The sequence below is a fragment of the Phascolarctos cinereus genome, unplaced genomic scaffold, assembly GCF_003287225.1.
Source record: "Phascolarctos cinereus isolate Bilbo 61053 unplaced genomic scaffold, phaCin_HiC Scaffold_4;HRSCAF=312, whole genome shotgun sequence".
Lineage (NCBI taxonomy): Eukaryota > Metazoa > Chordata > Mammalia > Diprotodontia > Phascolarctidae > Phascolarctos > Phascolarctos cinereus.
Window position 1 is genome coordinate 100,865,679 of NW_027555847.1, and position 7,978 is coordinate 100,873,656.

A 7,978-nucleotide genomic window follows, 5' to 3' on the forward strand; every position below is an offset into this window, starting at 1 on the left:
TGACCATCACAGATTTTAACAATCCTTCTAGAGTGTTGCAGGACCTGAAAAACATTTATAATAACTCCCCTCTTGGGACTTATGATAATTTAATATCATAGCACCATTGTTGTGCTAGTTTTCTATGAAATTTACTCCAGGCTTGCTGCCTGGGTTTTTTGCACTCTACATCTTCTCCTTCATCTCCTTTCAAGGCATCATCAACACTGCAGCCCAGCAGGTCCCCTCAGGACAGTACCCCTTCTCCTCCATCCAGTACAGATGGCTCCTATTGACTATGTAGCCAAAAAAGAGAAAGCTAAAAGGTTTCCACAGAAGTTTTATCAGGATGATGAGTTTGGCAAGAAACAACTTAAGTATGAGGTCCAAATAACAGATTTGGCTCACAGGCAGCAAAGGGCTCTGTATGTGAAGCTGGTTTACAAGGTGGACCCTGTGCTGGTGGACTCAATTTCTGAAAATATCAAGCACTATACCTAGCTCTTTACTGATGCTGTGTAGAAGCTGCTACCACAGTACAAAGAAAAGGAGGCAGTGAATGAAGATGTCTTAGATGTATATATTTAATATTGGCTAATGATAGAGCATTGGAGCCAGGACCTTGGAGCAACCATTAGTCCCTAGAATCAATATCCCTCTGACCTCATGTGTAGATTTGAACACTATTTCTGAAGCCCAAGCAGCAGCAAACCATGGATGATTTGAGAAACATGGGTTGTTTCCCTAGGAAAGTTGGTTGCTGCCCACAGAATTGTCACCTTTGTCTCTGAGGTTAAAACCAGGATGATAGTTGCTACATACACCTGTGATTGGTGTGGGACTGAGACTTGCCAAGCAATCCAGTCTCCTACTTTCATGCCTCTGATTATGTGCCTAGGCCAGGAGTGTCCAATCAACTGCTCAAGAGGATGGTTCTAATTACATGGTTCCAAAATTCATCAAGTTCTAGGAATTGAAAATGCAGGAATATAGTGAGCAGGCATAGGTACCTATTAGGAACATCTTCATAGTATCACAGTGTTGGTAGGAGAGAACACATGGTTGGCCTAGCCTGGCAAATGTGGCAGAGATGGCAGTGCTATCTCTGGCATTTTCTGCCAATGGTGAATATTGGATTTTGACAGGCCCTGCTGCCAGAAACTTGTTTGGAAGCACATCACATTGGGAAGAGTGAAGATGATAAAGCTGGTTTTGGGGAGATTAGCAAGAGAACTGAAACAAACTGCAGAAAAGGATTTCCATGAAAAGCTCACAGTTTCAGTTGCCACTGAGATATGTGGCCATGAGGGTGAAAAGAAGGTATTGCTCCTTCTTTTTGCTGGTGGAGTAGACTAGTTCTCCTGGGGTATGAAGATCTGAGGAAACATCTGTATGATAGGGGATCTTGGTGTGACTGAGTCTCAGCACCTCTCATACTGATATTCTGCTCCACTCTCCAAACCAGTATACAATAGGCTGGAAGTCATTAGGTGTGGGACTAACTGTAGGAGTGTTTCAGGATGCAGTGATCAAGGAGCTGAACTTGGAGAGAGATGCCCTGGTACTAGCTGACAAGGATATGCATTATAACAATGAGTTTGACAAGATGGCAGAGTTTGATTGCATAACAATTGGTACAGTGAGGGAGCAGCAAACTGTTTCTGTATCCAAATTAGCCATCCTTATCAAAACTAATGTTTGATGCTTTACCTTAGCTACTGCTCACCCAGCTTAACGATGATCTAGACCTCACTGCAGCCTGAATCAGAACATATAGCTTCTTGATGATCTCCTGTCCCTATCTGATCTGCTCTGGGTCTTTTGTAACTACCCTGACAGAAACAGTGCCGTTTGGTCAAGGACATTACACGTGTGCACCAACATGGTAGGTAGCCTCCCAGACAGGATGAGCCAGTGGAAGTGAAACCTATGATTGATCAATTGATAAACATTTATTAAGTGTCGGCTATCTGCCAGGCACTGTGCCACACACTGAGGATACAAAAAGAGGTAAAAGATAGTCTCTGCCCTCAGGGATACAACATGCAAACAAATATATACAAAACAAACTATATACAAGATTAAAGGGGAATAATTAAGAGAGGGAAGGCTTCTCATAGAAGATAGGGTTTTAGTTGAGACTTAAGTGAAGACAGGGAGGTCAGCAGTCAGCGTGGAAGAGTGAAAGTATTCCAGGTAAGGGATATTACATTGCCATGTGCCGGGAGGAATCACCTGCAGAGGCTGAGTCTTTGGCTGAGTATATCACAGATGTCTATGTGGACAAGAGATGTGAGGGCTGGGGCAGTAAAGATGCCACTACACCTCTGCTACGACCTTGCTCACTGCTGTCTTTCCACTGCTTTGGCCCAACTGTATGGTAGAGAGTGTGGAAAAGGAAGATGTGAATAAGACCATAAAACTAATAGAGATGTCTAAAGACTCACTGTTGGGGATAAAGGTCAAGAAACAAGGACCCAGTTACCAGCAGATATAGTCTTTGCCACAGAGTGGGAGCTCATTCCTATGGGCCCAGGTTGCCAACGCATCTGTTTTTCAGGGACTGAACAGTGCTATATGTTTGGAGGCTTCACATCTGCACAATTCCAGGCTGCCCTAGATAAATATAAGGAACTTGATGTGTTGCAGGTCAATGCTTCCAGAACATGGATCATATTTGTCTAATCTTGGGGAACACTGAACAGAGCCCCTACTCCTCTCATTTTCTGGACCTAATATTTGAGTGCAGAGAATTCCTTTTTTCTCTTCCTAGGTCAGAGGGGAGCTTAAACCTGCTACAAAGCAAGTCTATTTGTTCTCATTGCTAATAGTGTTCTGGAATTCTTGCTTGAAGGAAAATTAAAAAAAAAAACCATTTACTCCAAATACTTTTTTAACGATTCAGATTTTTAAAGCTAGTCTTGCCAGATTCAACATTGATTTGGATATTAAATATCCTTTCCAGGGATGGTCTTTACAGGAATTATCTGAAGATTTATTCCTAGTCCAATTTACATTCAAAGGCCTCAGCAATTTTTTAGAAATATTTGATAAATGATTGATAGATAAATGATAGACAATAGCTATGAAGATAATAGAAGGTATGTAAATGATTGATAGAGGAAAGATAGAGGATAAATAATCAACAGACAGAGAGACAGATAGACAGACAGACAGATAAATAAAGGATTTCTATTTAGAGATTGCATAGTGGCTGGACCTGTGATTTCATCAATGAAACTCCCAGATGTGGAGATTCTCTCTCAAACATACGTGTGACTCTATACAAGTCATTTGACCTCTCAGGGTTCTAAACAACTTTTTCAGACTATAAGAAGTCATGGGACTTTTACTGGTAGAGGTACTTTCCCCCCTGAGAGTTTCCTATACCAATAGAATCTCGGGGCTAGTCCCCATTCTTATGCCTAGATTTTGGCAGCAGGTTTATATGACCTATTACCTCTCAATATTCATCAAATCAATATTTCATCTTCTTTATTCTCTTTCAGTTCATTTAGTATAAGGGGATGGTAACTCTGGAGCTTGAAGGCACCTTGGAGACAAGCTAGTCCAATCCCCTCTTATGTATGAAGACACTCGGGTCCAGGAAAGTTAAATGACATATCCAAGGTCACAAAGAGAATAATCATCAGAAGTAAGATTTGCATTCAGCTCTATATTTACTCTTTTTTACTCTACATTTAGTCTTCCCACTAGCCACCCATAATCCCCACTATTCCACTGTGTCATGGGGTCTTTCATACTCAAAATGATTTCCTTCTTTTAGACTATAAATATATTTTTCATGTTGAAAGCCATGTTATGGTGTCTTTCATATTCATTTTCATGGTGAAAGCTTGTTTTGATATTTTTTTTCTTTTTTTAATATAAATTTATTTATTTTTACTTTTTAACATTCACTTCCACAAGATTTTGAGTTCCAAATTTTCGCCCCATCTCACCCCTCCCCCACCCCAAGATGGCATGCATTCTGAATAACCCTTCCCCTAGTCTATCCTCTCTTCTATCTCTCCCCCCTTCTCTTATCCCCTTCCCCTTCCATTTTCTTGTAGAGCAAGATAGACTTCTATACCCCATTGCCTGTATTTCTTATTTCCCAGTAGCATGTGAAAACATTTTTTTAAACATGTTTTTAAAACTTTAGGTTTCAAATTTTCTCTCTTGTCCCTCCACACCCACCCTCATTGAAAAGGCAAACAACTCAATGTGCATGATATACATATGCAGTTATGCAAAACACTTCCATAGTAGACATGTTGTGAAAAACTAACTCTATTTCCCTTAATCCTATCCTGCCCTCCCATTTATTCTATTCTTTCTTTTGACCCTGTCCCTCCTCAGAAGTATTTGCTTCTGATTACCCCCTTTCCCAATCTGCCCTCCTCTCTATCATCGCCCTGCTCTCTTGTCCCCTTCTCCCCCTATTTTCCTGTAGGGTAGGACAGATTTCCATACCCAATTGAATGCATATGTTATTCCCTCCTTAAGCCAAATCCTATGAGAATAAGATTCACTCATTCCCTCTCATCTTCCCCTGCTTCCCCTCCACTGTAAGAGACTTTTCTGTTTTTTTTTTTGAGATAATTTACCCCATTCTACCTCTCCCTTTCTTCTTCTCTAGTATCATCCTCTCTCATCCCTTAATTTTATTCTCCAGATATGACCCCTTAATCTTCAACTCACCCTGTGCCCTCTATCTATCTATTATTACATACAATATTTTTTTCCTTCAACTACCCTAATACTGACAAAGGTCTCATGAGTTATAAATATCATCTTTCCATGCAGGAATGTAAACAGTTCAATCTTAATAAGTCTCTTATGATTTCTCTTTCCTGTTTACCTCTTCATGTTCCACTTGAGTCCTGTATTTGAAAGTCAAATTTTCTATTCAGCTCTGGTCTTTTCATCAGGAATGCTTGAAAGTCCTCTATTTCACTGAATGACCATTTTTTCCCCTGAAGGATTATACTCAGTTTTGCTGGGTAGGTGATTCTTGGTTGTAATCCTATCTCCTTTGCCCTCCGAATATTATATTCCATGCCCTGCGTCCTTTAATGTAGAAGCTGCTAAATCTTGTGTTATCCTGATTGTGTTTCCACAGTACTTGAATTGTTTCCTTCTGGCAGCTTGTAATATTTTCTCCTTGACCTGGGAACTCTGGAATTTGGCTATAATATTCCTAGGAGTTTTCCTTTGGGGATCTCTTTCAGGAGGAGATCTGTGGATTCTTTCAATTTCTATTTTGCCCTCTGGTTCTACTATATCAGGGCAGTTTTCCTTGATAATTTCTTGAAAGATGATGTCTAAGCTCTTTTTTTGATCATGGCTTTCAGATAGTCCAATAATTTTTAAATTATCTCTCCTGGATCTGTTTTCCAGATCAGTTGTTTTTCCAATGAGATATTTCACATTGTTTTCTAATTTTTCATTCTTTTGGATTTGTTTTACAGTGTCTTGATTTCTCATAAAGTCACTAGCTTCCAATTGCTCTATTCTAATTTTTAAGGAAGTATTTTCTTCAGTAATCTTTTGGACTTCCTTTTCCATTTGGCCAATTTTTCTTTTTAGGGCATTTTCCTCCTCATTGGCTTTTTGGACCTCTTTTGCCATTTGGGTTAGGCTATTTTTTAAGGTGTTATTTTCTTCAGTATTTTTTGGGTCTCCTTTAGCAAGCTGTTGACTTGTTTTTCATGATTTTCTTGCATCACTCTCATTTCTCTTCCCAGTTTTTCCTCTACTTCCCTTACTTGCTTCTCAAAATCCCTTTTGAGCTCTTCCAAGGCCTGGGACTGATTCATATTTTTCTTGGAGGCTTTGGATGTAGGAGCTTTGACTTTGTTGTCTTCTTCTGGTTGTATATTTTGATCTTCTTTTTCACCAAAGTAAGATAATATAGTCTGACTCTTTTTGCACTGCTTGCTCATGATCCCGGCCAATTACTTGAGTTTTAAACTCTTTGTTAAGGTAAGAGTCTGCTTCCAATGTGGAGAGTGTACTGTCCCAAGTTTCAGGGGTTTGTGTAGCTGTTTTCAGAGATACTTGTAGGGACCTGTAAATTTTCAGTTCTTCCAAGGTGGTATGATAAGGGGTGAGGTGTTTACTCCTTTCTTGGCCTGTGACCACAAGTACTCCTTTCTTTCCTATAGCTGTGAGGAGGGGTTCCTCTCCACAGCCACTACAAGCTCCACCATACCAGCGTTCCTCCTCACCCCACACTGCTGCCCAGAACTGTGACCCAGATCCAAAAACGACAAACCAAGACATTTCCTGCCTCAGCACTGGCAAAGAGATCCCTGCAATCCCTCTCTGATCAGCCACTGGATTCCCCCTCAGTCTGTGTGCCAGAAGCTCAGGAAGCAGCTGCCCCCCTCAGGGCCACGCTTTTGGGGAATGGAGCTGAAACTCCACCTTCCTCTCTGAGCACCGCAGAAACAGACTTTTTCCACTGACCTTCTAAGTTGTCTTTGGCAATGCTGAATTGAGGAGTCTGGAAACCTCCACAGCTGCCCGAGATTCAGTCCTCTGAGGCCTGCTCCAAGTTCTCTGCGGCCTTCGCTCCCACACCAAGCTGCGCTGCGCTCTCAGCCCAGCGGGATACACATTTCTGATCAATCATCCAGGTTGTTTTAGGCTGGAAATTTGTTTCACTCTGTCTTTTTGTAGGTTCTGCTGCTTCAGAATTTGTTTAGAGCCATTTTTTAGGAGTATTTGGAGGGGTTTGGAGGAGAGCTCAAGCAAATCACTGCTTTCACTCTGCATTTTGGCTCTGCCCCTTCAAGATTATTTTTTTCAATAACACAATTCATCAATAGTAATTTTAAACCCCCTATATCCTAATTTCCATTGATACTTTGATTGGCTGATAATAAGTACAAGTACTCCCTCCAACAATGCAAACTGCAACTGTCTACCCCCTCCTATTGAGTGTGCAACATACATAGACTATCAAAAATCTTCTACAGGTTGTCACCCAGGTATTCTTGGCTTGCTTCCTTTAAGTCTCTAAGCAATTGTGTAGAGACAAAAGGATTAAGTTCCAACTTTTGGTTGTCTCTATCATGAAACAGCTGGTCCACATACTTTTTCATGCATTTTTTTTTCTGAAGAAATACACGACTTCATTTACGCTATTATTTGTTAGTGATATCATGAAGGCTGTCTATACCAAACACGTGCCTCTGCATTACCTTTTGGATAATCCTCAACTTAAATTCTTCAGAAGCTATGATATTCAATAACTCATAGTTACACACCTTTACCAAAACAATATTTCTGTTTAAAACTGGGGAAAGCTTCAGGTCATTAAAAGCAGTATTCATTTTCCCAAAGGTAATATCATATACTCTCTTACTCAAATTCATCAATTTTCCATGGCTGATGATAGTTAAGCTGGATTGATTTGAATGATTATATATTTTATTTAATCAGCTTTATAGAATTCTGGGGTTTGATGCAATCAGTACAATGTCATCTACAAACAAGAGTATTTAATAAATCCCAGTAACTCTAGTTCTTCTGTTCCTTCTTCTGCACTGCTCATTCTCTCCAAAAGTTATCACCTTATAAGAGCATGGATCCCTTTTCTTATGCCTTGATATCAGTATTCAAAGGGCTATTGAACAAAGTCATCTGTTTTTACATTTTACGTTTAAACATACACCTAGGAATCCAAAGAGAGCCTTTGGGGGTAGAGTCAAAATGGTGGAGTGAAAGCAGTGACTTGCTTGAACTCTCCCCCAAACCTCTCCAAATACCTGTAAAAAATGTCTCTAAACAAATTCTGAAGCAGCAGAGCCCACAAAAAGACAGAGTAAAATAAATTCCCAGCCCAAGACAGACTGGATGGCTGAGTAGAAAGATCTGTTGCACCAGGTGGGGAGAGGAGTGCAGTTAGGTGTGGGCATGCTGGCAAAACAGGCCTCAGCAAACCTGGAGCAGGCCTCAGAGGATGAATCTCAGGCAGCTGTGGCAGATT

The 7,978-nt window shown here is 40.5% G+C and overlaps 1 pseudogene; it reads left to right on the top strand.

Moving 5' to 3' along the window:
• Nucleotides 1–261: 261 nt before the first annotated feature.
• On the top strand, nt 262–2,664 carry LOC110219082 (DNA replication licensing factor MCM7-like; annotated as a pseudogene).
• Nucleotides 2,665–7,978: the final 5,314 nt, after the last annotated feature.